Below are 13,020 nucleotides of genomic sequence, written 5' to 3'. Positions count from 1 at the left end.
ACCAGGAGATTCTACAATTACTAAGATGCCATCTCAGCTTGGGTGGGAGCTTGCCTTCTCACTACAGGCTGAATATTCCCTGTCCTTGTCATCATGTTGTTGACTCTCTTAGCATGTACAGTATCCTGCGTTCTCACAAGTGGTGGCATTTGAGTAGTTGAGGATTTCTCGCTTAAGGGTAACTACTGATCCCAAAGGTATCCACTACCCCAGAACAATGGCACGGGGAGGCAGTATAGCTCTGTAGGCAGTATAGCTCTGTAACAGGTAGTGCCTCTGGGCAGACTGGGGAGGACAAAAGCAAGTTACAACTCCCCTGCTTATTTCACATCGCCATGGGTACATAAGAAGGACTCAAGGGTATGGGAGATTTCCATATTTGCTAAACATCACTGGCAAGACAGACAAATTTAAGATGTACTCTCAATTTGAGAATGGCAGATTCATTCCCACCAGGCAAGCCCCACTTCCCATTCCAGGCCTGGTATACAAGCTTTGGAACAGAAATCCTGAGGCTCTTTCAGACCTTCATTTAATGCCCTAGTAAAGCTTCTCCCCCCACCCCAATTTATTTTTTTTTTAATTGGAAATATAAAAAGAGAAACAAACAAAAAACCCACAAAACCCCACAACAGGGTGAGGCGCCCATGCTCTCTGCCATAGTAACATTCACTAATTAAAACACAAAGCAGCCAGGGCTGCAGGATTAATGGACATGGTTTCCTCTTTTCAAGTCTCGCCTGCTGACAGATCGCCTCATTCCTTCCTTGCTCTTGAACCTCTCAGAAAAAAAAAATATTCCAGTTTGCTTATCTTACAGTGTGGGGTTGCCATGGAAACCGCATCCCCCTGTGAGATGCTCTGTCATAACATTTCAGCACTGTATGGAAGGCTTAAAGACACAGCATCCTCTGCTCTGAGGGCTTCTGAGCCAGCCAGAGTCTTCACAGATGAGCAGCTGTCAAACCTAGGGAAAGTCTGAAGTTGGGAGGGAGAGATCAAGAAGTAACAGTAGAAATATTCATTTGCCCAGTTCTTTGCAAAAATGCACTTCTTGCATTGGCAATTAATATTGACCAACAAATACTTCATTTGGTGTAAGACGCATTTTGCCGTTTGGAGAACCTGCCTCCTGAAGCCTGTAGAAAGAAAGAGTGCTGGCACCAAAACATAACCCCATCATTCTACCACAGGGTAGCACAAAGCACCTCTTTAGTCAGGGTTTTATGTCCGATTAGTCTCTGAGCCCTATTTTCGCAGCCTTTTCATAAGAAAGGAGGGGAAAAGTAGTAAGCACAATAATTGCCCATAATGGGAACAGGCCTCCTACAGCCTGCTCCTTAATTACAGGGATGGCTTCCAGGCTGTAATCACTAGGGGTCCAGATGGAAGTTCTCCAAGCTCTTTGAGGGACAGAATGTGTCAGTTATTAATTAAACATACGAGGCAATTAGCCTCAAAACTTCGTAGTAAATCACTACAGCTGTGTTACTTTTGCTTTTTCCTTTGGTGAGTGCAAGTCAAATGCACAGAGCATTTCCCAGGGGGGTCACCAGGACTGCAGCCAAAAAGCATTCCCAAACAAGACCTTTGTTGTTAGATGGGAAAAAGTATCTGCGGAAAGCTTGTTTTCAGAAGTCAGCTACTTCACAGTCACATCCCTCACAAGACACGATGGGTTCTGCTTATGATAGCTATTGACTGCTCAAGCTGTTGGTGTGCAAAGCAGCTGAATTCTCTCTGCCACCCCAAACAGCAGCCTGAAGTTGTTCTGGTACAGCAGGAAGAGGAAACCATTCCTGTGGTTAACACGGCCCATGTTCCAGCATCGGCTATCAACTGTCATTCATCGTTTGGAGCTTGTCAAGACTTCTATCTCGGTAGACTCAAGCACATGTAGGACCCTGTTGCTGTTGGTCACGCATTTGAAAACGAGATGCTGTTGCATTCTTTGCCTATCTCCAAGTTCAGAAACCAGGCCAAAACAACCATGGTAGTTAAATCCCAGTTAGTGATTTATTCCCGTATTTGTATTCACAGAGGAAAACAAACTCTCCTGGTCACATCAAGATAGCTTAACATCAGTGCATTGTTATCCTGTGTTCTACTCCGTGGTTCAGTGCCACAGTTGGAGATTCTATCATCTAGAAAAGCCTCGGGATTTTTTCCTACATTTTTCTCACACATAGCTGACAAGTGATGCAATAACTCATTACTGACAATACTAAGAACTGGGTGCTGACCTCAGCCCTGTTTAACATATAAAGCACTTTGACCCCCTCCTTAGACATTTTAGCATGCTGGGAGAATACACTTGGAGAAGAGAAGTAGGAAAACTGGAGAACACCACATGCAGCCGTGTAATACTGTGCTGTAAGGTCCCACTGCTACTTGGCAAAACACTGCAAGAGGAGTCCAGGAGGCTCCTTTGGAGTCAGCAGCCACTGAATTCTCAAGAAGCAGGTATGTTGGGTCTACCAGCAATAAGTCATGATTGCTTGCACGGTTCAGAGAACACAGCAGCCTGAAGGAGACTCAAGCCCACTGAAGTTACATAAATTAGAGAACACACACATCCTCCTGTCACGGCACAGGATCAAAGAGAGCCAACAGCATGCCAAGTAGCCATTTACCTTTAGAGGACAGCTGAATTTAACAAGGTGACAAATGACTGATGTGCAGAATAGTAGTACTTAATGTGAACAGCTCTTTTTTATAAATATATTTTCCCCCTTTGCTCAACAGGCTAGATCTGAACAAAATCAAGTGGCTTCTATAGCAAGCCATATTGCTACATTGAGCTTTTTATGATAGAAACTGGATGCAGCTTCTCATGTTCACCTCATCCCTGTCCTTGTGATTGTAACTCATGTTTGACTGCCACGTAAGCCAAGAGACATTTATGTGAAATTCTTGCTGATTTTCTTAAATGGATCCTATCAAATTCAAACTGAAGTACTGAATACTAAATATTTCTGAAAGTAAAACCTTTCAGAATATCTGAAGAGAGTGAACAGAAAGTAAAGCAAAATCTTTGATCAAAGAAGTCTGACCTGAGTAAAGTTTAGTTGAATGAGGACTTTAGAATGGATTTTCAATGTCTCTAAAGCTTTATGCTCTGAAACAGGTAGATAACACCTCAGTATATGCAGCCACATAATTCATATCTTTAATGGGACTTTCAATAGGAGATTCTGGCAACAAACTTTTCATTTCTGTGCACAGACCATGCAATTCTTGGTGCAGACTTGACAGCATTTGCTTAGCATCCTGAAGAAAAAGGCAGGGATGAAAAGAGAGCTTGTGATCCATAAGAAAAGAAATGCACCTTAGTTTGGTATATTTAAGATTTATTCTAGAAAAGGGGGTGGGAAGACGGCGTGGACATGACACCACCAAACCCCACCCCCAGGAACTAAGTCACTTGCTATCATTCCCTTCTAGGAAGGGGCAAGAATGAACTTTCAGCAGGCACCAGTTTCAAGCTAGTTTTCTAAATGGGATGTAGAAAATCAGTCATTATACAGCCCTGCCCAGAACAGTCAGAATGTTACAGCCACAGAGGTAGTATTTCCATTTTCCCTAGCCAAAAAGAATTTAATACTAAACTTTAAAAAAATGAAACTAATTTAACCACGCTAGCACATTTAAACCTTGAGGGTCTTTGACAAAAGCAGGGACAGTGTTCAGTATACAGAAGGTTACCCAAGAGTAACCTGATAAAAAACAAGCATCAAAAAATCAACTCGAACATCAAAAGAATAATCTCTAATTAAATATGCTGGGGATTTTGTCAGCCTATTACCAGGGTCTTGATTATCTCTTCTGATTTCCCAGGGCTCAGGCAGGAATAACGACATTAAATATTCTGTATGTACTTGGAAGAAAAGAAATGAGGGAGAACTGACACAAATAGCTTAAGATTACTCTTAAGATCTTACACCTTATATTTACAAAAATGTGGAACTTCGACTTGGTCAACTCAGAACATGCTGTCACTGCCAAATAAGCCCTAAGTACACTGTGACCAAGGAGCTTCTGTCTTATGGAGGTGACTGGCAATATGATACACCACTTCGTGATGCACAGGCAGACTGCTTTTGTCCTTCCAAGCTTTTTTTTTTTTTTTTTAATGGTTCTGGACCTCTCTGCCTAATTGCACCCACTTCATCTGTGAAGAGAGATTTATAATGGAACATAATTTTGAGGGATTAACTTTGACGCTGGTACATGGCCCATGCAGAAGTGACAGCAAAAAAAATTTATATTAGCTGTTGCTCCTGCCAAAGAATAACAGAGAAGCTTATTACACAGGCAATCAAGCTCCCAAATTAGAGCTGATTTTCACCCCATGCCACTTTACTGCTGTTAATGATGGGAAGCAGCAGCAAACATGAAGCAAAAAGCTATCAGGAAACTAGCTTTCAATTTTTATTATTGAATGAAGCAACCAAATTCCTTATTCAGGTACAAGCATCAAAGGTAATGAGAGCTGAATACAGACCACAACAAAAGCAGAGGAATGATCAGGAATGACCAGGGTTCCTTACCAAAAGGTTCTCAGGTAACTTCTAGTCCAATGTGTCTAATTCACAGGGCTAGGAGAGCATCAGTCTTCTCCCTTCTCCCCACTCCCAAAGAATTCTACCACAAGCTGTATCCAAGGGAAGGCTGAATGCTTTTGGGAGCCACAACCACACTTATCTGGCACTATGGCCTCTGGGAAGGCACACAGCTACAGCAGCACTCCCCAACCCAGAAACAGGGCTACTCCCCACCTCCTGTGACACCCCCAGTGATGTGAGAGCGCTTCCAGCAATTTGGGACCATCTGTAGGCCAGAGCTTAACTTGTGACATTTAGATTTGTTTTAACCCATGGAGACCCCAGTACTAACTATGATCATAGCCACCATGCTCCCACTTGCAAAAGGGTATAGGTAGGAAGACAGGCCTCTATACACAGGACTCTCTCTACCAGAAGTGTCTTGGAACAGAGTGCAAGTGGACAGGACTTTCACTACAAGCAAGCCATGAACTACGGTGCTTAAAATATTGCCATTGCTGTGATTCACTGCCACTGTGATACTACTAACACACTTGGACGACTGGAAGCAATGGAAGAGAAATAAATCTGAAAAAACAAGAGAAACTGGGCCCCTTAGTATTCAACAGAAGAAAAGAGGGGGTCTGGAGATCTGTCATCTTAGAAATACCCAAAGGCACAAGCCAGCCTTAAATACACACAACATGATATGCTTTACTAGGAGGCAAGGTTAGAAACAAGCCCTCTACCCTAGAAAGGCCATGAGGCATTGTAACCAGAAACTTCACACTAATCACATTTGGCTTCACTTCAAAGTGATCTTGACTCCCCAGATCACCTGAACAGTTTTCTGTGCCCTGTGCTTTCCCATGTGCTGTTGATGCCTCCTTGCAGTTAGTTAAAAGATTATTTCCTTTCTCCTGACTTTCACACCTTCCAGGTAAAGGGCAGCTTCTGTGATGGAAGTGTCTCACAGGCACTTGCACAAGTGCCTATCTACACAAAATCATTTCTGTTTAATTTTTCTTTCAAAAGCAGGCTAATGCCTTGCTCAGCTCCCACTGAGATCAGTTGGATTTCTTCTACCAAGTTCCAAGCTGGAGTCAACTGAAATGGTGTGTATATATGTAAAGTTTGTTGATAGCTTGCACAGAACCTCTGTGGATTAATCCAACCAAATAAGGATCGTTGTCACAGACAGTTGGAGACCCATAAAAATGAGACAAATCTTGCAACATGCCTAAAATGTTACAAGTAAAATATTTCATCTTATTCTTCTATTTCTTGCTATTTTGACACCGTGCTTCCCACATGGATTGGTTGTTGGCCTCAAATGTAAACCTCTCCACATAGTCTCTCTTAAAACTATTGTTTAGCAAAACTGGTTACATCTGTTCACACTATGCATGGCCATTCTTATGGCTGAGTAGAACTACTTTATGGAGAATATTCAATTATCCCAATATCTCCAACTGCTACTGACAGGAGGCATTGTAGTCAGAGGCAGCAAGGGACAGACCTGTCCTTAGACCAACTCTGCTACAGGAACACCTCGTTCATGTCACGTACTCCTGAGTGTGGCAAGACCAGGCTGACAGTCTGGGACTGACAGCTCTGTGATAGCTTCTGTTCACTTGCTAATAAAGTCTAGAAAAGCTTTTTATGGTAGCTGGCCGAAGCAATAATAGTAACTTGAGGTATGTTCCTGCTACATTTACTTTGCTAGTGTTTGGTTTATCGGTGTACTTTCATAAATTTTCAAGGTGGACCCTACTCACCAGGGAACACTCAGATTAATCCCAGGACAGCTACCTTTAAGGATTCAAAGGCCTACCTGGTAATTCTGCTAAGGAGTATGTGACTCGCCACTCTGGTGGATATCAGTCCAAGGTACGGCATGAATGGATACTAAAAAGATACTTAAGTTACAGCTTCAAAATAGTTATTACACACTGAATAAGCAGTATTATGGGTGACAGACCGGAGGGTAGCATTAAACAGGGCAGATGCAACCATAAGCTGAAGAACATACTGAATAAGGGAGTAGACACATGGTTGTATCATGTTCTGCAGGCACTGCACAGGTCTAACGTTGGGGAAGGGGAGCAGGCAGTGACTACAGCTTATTAGGCTCTCTGGAAAAATCTGCTCCCAGCCTCCAAAAGCGAGCTTTTTGTAAATCAGCCAACAGCTCCTTAATGTACAACCTCACCATCAACACAACATGGGGAGCGATGCATCTCATCAGGGATGGCTCCAAAGTGCTACACCAGCAGAAGTAACAAAGTCAATTACAACACTTGTTCTCAGTGCCATTACAGAAGAAGAATAGCTGGAGACAAGATTCTAGAATATGAATTGCTTACAAAGAAAGCGAACACCATACTCTAATCCAGATAACAAAGCACATTTAATGTATGTATAGCTGTGGTCCTGATAGCATGAAAGCTTATTGAAGGGCCAAAGGCTGCCAAAAATACACTTCAAGTGAAAAAAAACCAAAACATAACCACAACAAAAACCACACAAAGCCACAGATGCAATGGAGGAGGAGTAAAATAATAATTTGTGGCCTCCTGTGTGCGAGGCCACAAACCATACAAAGGGACCTTCAGGATCACATGGTCTACTGCTGGACATTCACATCTGTGGCACATTCAGCAGACCCAAATCAAACACACTGCAGCTATGTCTGGGTAAGGTGACACAGTAGTGCTGTGTGGAGATGCAATTTCAAGTTCCATCAGCACTGTGGGCACTGCATCCTACCTATTTAAGGCTCTGTTTACTAGTTGCACTGACGTAGTTGTATTACTTCCAATTCCAGAAGCACTTTTCTAAACAGTACTACCTCTGGCATCTCTTCAGTGCAGTATAGTCAAGGGCAAAAATAGCTTTTACACCTCTTTCTATTTCTCTTCCTCTCTGCAGTTCTGTTTCTCTCCTTGTGAGGAATAGAGCAACATCAGTTAAGTCATCCAGCAAACGTAAAGTGCTTATAGCTCCTGCTAAAAAGGACACTACAGCCATGAAGCTACCACTGCAATTAGTGATTTGAAGTCTAATGAAGCAGGAAGCAGCAAACTATCCAATAAAAGTTTTAGAGAATATCCACACTAAGCACATCAAGCACACATTAGGCTAGAAGCAGCTGTGGCCATACCAATTTCAAGGTCCCCAAGATGACTTTTACATGTGCCTGAAAGAACCTGCTTTATTCAACACCTTTTAAGCCTGATTGAATCAGACAGTCTTAGCGGTTCTCACATATGAGGCAAGCTAGTTCAGCAGCTATGAGCACTCTCTTCAGTCGTATGCCCTTGCCCTTTAAGCTTGCTTTAGGTATCACACTGGAAAGCTAGAGCTTCATTAAGCTATCCAGGCATGCAGGTCTGATTGAGCTAGACAACATCTCTACAGCAGCAACACCACTAAGGGCAGGATCACACTTTGCTTTTCATACCGGGCTGGCTGTTGGAGCCGGGAGATGGTAACACAGACCAGGAATCAGGAGCAGCCACTAACGATGCTGGCTCTAGCACAGATCTCCTTATCCATGCAACCCTGCTTTGGCAACTCCCACGGCGGCCCATCATACTTCTGTGTCTCAGTCTTCTCATCCATGTAACAGGGGAAGCCACAGAGCATTTTTGTATCTCACTGGAGCATTGCACTACCTATAGTTTGCTCACCAACAGAGACAACACAGTGCACTTCCTCAGGTAAACACATCAAGAGACAAGCTCTAGTCCCAGCTTGAAGGATATATGAAAAATTAATATCTAAGCCTCCTTTATCCCCATCAGGAAACCACCCATCCTGTAATTTGCTTTGAAATAAGGGGAAAAGCACTAATTGTTCAGAATTATTTGCTGTCTGAAACGCCAACATCTAAAAGTATGCATTCTCTGCAGTCATGAACTTGCTCTATCCCAGGGCTTGGGAAAGTACCAGCTTCACTGGGGCACAGCACTACCCATTGAGAGCCCCACTGCGGTATGCTCTACAGAAACTTGCCTGCCTGGACCTAGATTTTAAACCAGAACAAACATATTACTGTGAAACACGTGAGACATGTCTGAGCGAGTTATTTCCAGGCGATTTTCCCGTGAACATCTAACAAAACTGAAGTTTACATTAAATATATGCTGAGGATTTTCTCTTTCTTTTGAGGGCAACCAACATCCAAGCTCCTCTGCCCCAGGAGGTACTGGCACAACCCACCCTGATTAGACTCGGGAGGGGGAGCAAACAGACAATTACTCTGATAACAATCTTATCTGAAGACAGAAGTGAGATTAGCTGCCTAGCTGCAGTGATTCTTCCTCAGATATAGTGCTAAAAGGACTGACTAACCCAGCACGGGACAGAGAAGGAATTTCCCTACAGAGCACCAGGCAAGTAAAGCAAGGCGCAGTTCTTCCTCTCCTGGTCCCTTTCAAGCAGGGAGAATTATCGGTTAGGACCAAGTGGCCATGAACAGCGCAGGTTCTGGGCTAGATGTCCTCCTGACAATGCAACAGCTCGGCAATTTCTTCCTTCTAGTTTTCTACTGATACACAGAATCTTATCTGCAAAAAGCGGTGCGTGAGATTGGCAGGGATCCTTCCCCACTGATAGGGAACAATTCCATCCCACTGTCCTTCCTACCCATTTCATTTTTGCAGTCTACTCTCAAAATTCTCAGATGGCAGAGCACACATTAGTTTTCCATGAACCTAATGAACAATGCTGTTGGGAAGTCCTCCTCAGACAGTTTTGATTTTATTTCTCAAACTTGATCCTATTCTTTTTAGTTATTCCCTTTACAACAGCCAAACTAACCCCTCTCCCCTGGGTGTTTACAGCCTTCACATCTCTGGAACAGTACAGTAACAGACAGGGCAACATCAGGGGATATTAGCAGAACTTCTCTGAGATAAGGATCCCAGATAAGCCTGCACTTAAATCTCACAAAGACAGAATAATTACTATAGTAACAGGACAACTGCTCAGAAGGTTGCTTACACCATACCTATACCAACAGTGTTACACTGGGGGCTTGTAAGTATTCCCTGCAATGGACACGACAGACCAGACTTGAGATGTCAACTTAGTTTCTGGTAAATCCAGACGCTGTAGGATCTGCTGTGAAGCTGGAGGGGAATCTGTGTGTGTATGGGGGCTGGGGGATCTTCAGTGACTGAACTACAAACTATCTCCCATACAGCAGTTTCATGAACACTTTACATTGCCCAGTTGCTTAAGTAAGGGGACAAAGACCTGGAAAACACAGTTCACCAGAAATGCCATACCTGAAACCAGTAACAGTTTCAACAGCCTGGGTAAATCAAGCTGATAGCAATTTGAAAATTGATAAAAGAGAAGTTGTAGCAAAAAGGTAGAGGTAAATTTCCTTCCTGCAGTATATGACAGCATCGTGCTTCATTATTTTCAGTTTTCTTTACACATCCTTAAAAAAATACATAAGCAACCAGCACAACTGCTATATGTCTGCTTTGCTGATCTGAAATCACAGCATTTTAGTTATAATCCTTCATTTATTTATAGTTTATTTATACAGACAGGGATTTCTGGAATTCTGTAGGATTAGTCAATCTGCAGCATTCTCAGTGCATGAATTTTAGCATCAGAATTACACTGCCTGGATATTCAATGCCTAGAGTAAATATTTGGGCTGATGAAGGTTAAACAGATTAGTCAAGATGAAGCCAGAGTTCTCTGCTAATTTACTCAGAAGCTTAAATATTGCTCTTCTTTAGTTAAGAAGCCTAGTTTGAAAGAAAAACCCGTGAAAGCAACAAATGTAACATACTTATCCAACCCGGAGTGAGACAGCACCAAGATTTCTATCATCTTCAGCCTGGGTAAGCACGTGACAAAGCCCCACACTGAAACACAAATCTCACACTCCTTGGCCTCCTTATGGGAAACGTGCAGAGGAAACAACAGCTCCAACACGAGCTTGCTGCTCTGAGTTTCAGCTGCACCAGGGAAATGGGATAAACAACCCCCCTCCTGGTTCTATTCAAAAGCAAGAGGGAAATAATTGGTGTGAAAACCATTTGGAGCTCAGTTACACTTTTGAGATGTGAAGAGGCAGTTACGCACAAGGCTGTCTGAGACCTGATCATGTCCGTAAGTCCTACCATGCAGAGGATTTCCAAATGTTCTCAGCAATGCCACACATCAGCTTTCATCAAAATCAGCAATAAATTCCCACCCATTATAGGCAGAGCAGTGTTAAATTAGGTCCAGTTCTGAGCCCACCTGCTCTATCCCCCAAGCTTGCTGTGCCGTTTTTCTGTGGCACATCCAATGTCTGATCCAAAGCCCCTCCACTGCGAATAGGCTTTCAGTCAGTTGGTGAAGGAACAGTAGTCAAGAGTGAAACAGCCAAACTGATTGATCTCAGTTTGATACATGTAGATTAAGACTGAAAGCAAAAGGACAAGTTATTTAATAAAAAGAAAAGACAACGTGTCAGCTGGTACAAAGCTAGCACAGGCTAAGAGTTTGAGGAGGAGCAGGCAGGCATTAGGCATGTTTTGGTCCATTTTTTCTATTTCAATTTCCAAATCCATTTTATTTAAAGACACAGACATTAAAATGTTTTTTATTAGGGCATCAGGAAAATAAAACTTGTGTTTCGACTACATGTCTCTGCAGAGGACTACTCCCACTTGCTGGCTTTCCACCCTTCACTATATCGCACCATCCATCCCCACTGAGGTTGTGTCTTGTTTACCACACTCTCAAGAAAATTTGTGTACAAATTTCAGACAATTTGAAAGAGAAAAAAAGTGCCTTCCCTCTGATCCACATTTACTCTGAACAGATGTAACATTCCTAAGAAGCTCTCAGCTGACTGCCTTTGAAGTCTGAAGAAAAGGGGGGTGGGGGGAAAACTCGACCTTGAAAGCTAAATTTCTTCCCTTAAAAGAAGAAGTCTCCAGGGACTCTTGTGAGAAATAAAAAGCAAATTCTCCAGATCCTTATCTCATGCTATTTCTGAGACGCTTTTGTTTTGTTCCTTTGCTCTCGTCATGTATTAGATTAAAAGACTTCCACAGACATGGCACACGTGCAAGCAGACCATTTGCCATACTGGATTGGTGCCCCCTGTGCCAGGGCAGCCCCCCCAAGCTTCAGTCCCACTTCAGCTTTTCCTTTTCAGGGAAAGCGCAGCACAGCTGCAGCTGCAGAACCAAGTGTGACAAGAAAGATTTTACGGCAGGCAGCTTGCAAAGAGAAGTTTTGCGAATGTAAAGCATTGACCCAACATGAATTCCCACCCACAAGCACTCCCACAGCAAGTCCTCCCTCGTGATGGGTTGGGGTCTGGACAGCACTCTAACAGCACACAGCCTTGCACATCAACACCCCTTGGAGTTGTGCCATGGCCTCTCACGCCACCGTGGCTGGAAATACCATTATTTCAGCAGACACAGCTTGCACTTACCCCAAAATTGTCAGAGGTGACCAAGTTAACTTGAACATGGCAAAAAGGGGCAGCTTTTCCTGTTTTACCTCGCTCTGTCTGCTGCCATGTCCTCAGTGTTGTTCTCCTCTCCCAAGCTCAGCTCCTCCTCTATTAGTCTGCCCTATTAACCTTCTCCATACCCCACCCACCCAAATTTGCACATTATTAAGCATCCAGAACCTTTTGTTCAAGGTCCTTAAACAAAAGCACAGCTACCACATTTCCCGGCAAGAGATGTCTTATACCCAGCAGTCACTTAGGGCAGCTCTAGCAGACTCATTTCCCCCAAACACAAAAACAGGGCACACCAGACAAGCAAATTCAAGGACATGTCCTTTCCCGAATTCCACAGAGCAAGATAAGCCTGTGAGCCTTGTGCTTACTTTATCTTAACCAAGAGGCTTCCCCATTCTCCCACTCAGTAAAAAACTAATTATTTACCACTGAGGCACATAATAGGTTAAAGTTTCCTCTGTCTTGTCTCAGCTCCCTTTGCAGATTAGGGGAAAACAATGAAGTCTCCGCACTTTGTGATATTGCTAATGCTTCCTGTGGGGATAGCAGTGCCGGCTGCAAAGAGGATTATGATTATGGTTTAAAAGAAGTGTGCACTGTACTGCCGCAAGAGGCACAGGCTTATAAAAAAAAAAAACACAACCAAGCTGCCCCCAAACTATGCACATGGGACTCCTGCCTGCCTTCAGTTCTGGCTGATGGCTCTGCCTCAAATCACACACCCACTTATCAGGAGTGATAAAGCAGCAGCTGAGCTTGCAGGAGGCATCGGCAGTGGGGGGTGGGGGGGTGGGGGTGGGGATAAAAGAGTAACACTGTGCAAGCAGCTTGAATACGTTCACCATCAGAACACACAGCAATGTTTACAGATCATCCCACCACATTCATCTGCAACAAAACATGGAGCTGGCCAGGGCACAGCGGAGCGCAGGAGCTGTGCATTCCTAGCCACAGTTGGGAAATCTTGAAAGAAAAAGT

General features: G+C 43.4%; 1 protein-coding gene across 12 annotated transcripts in view; it reads right to left on the bottom strand.

Annotated features, from left to right (window-relative positions):
• Positions 1-13,020, bottom strand: part of TSPAN18 (tetraspanin 18) — a 133,792-nt gene that overhangs the window by 87,472 nt on the left and 33,300 nt on the right. The window contains exon 1 of one of the 12 annotated variants that reach the window (XM_055796458.1): positions 12,007-12,086. The exons of the other annotated variants lie outside the window; for them this stretch is intronic. The gene's annotated coding sequence lies outside the window, so the exon portion shown is untranslated. Of the gene's footprint in view, positions 1-12,006; positions 12,087-13,020 lie in introns of those variants that run through there. 12 annotated transcript variants of the gene reach the window in all.

Source organism: Falco peregrinus, chromosome 1, assembly GCF_023634155.1.
Source record: "Falco peregrinus isolate bFalPer1 chromosome 1, bFalPer1.pri, whole genome shotgun sequence".
Classification (NCBI taxonomy): Eukaryota; Metazoa; Chordata; class Aves; order Falconiformes; family Falconidae; genus Falco; species Falco peregrinus.
This window is presented reverse-complemented; position numbering and strand designations above follow the sequence as displayed.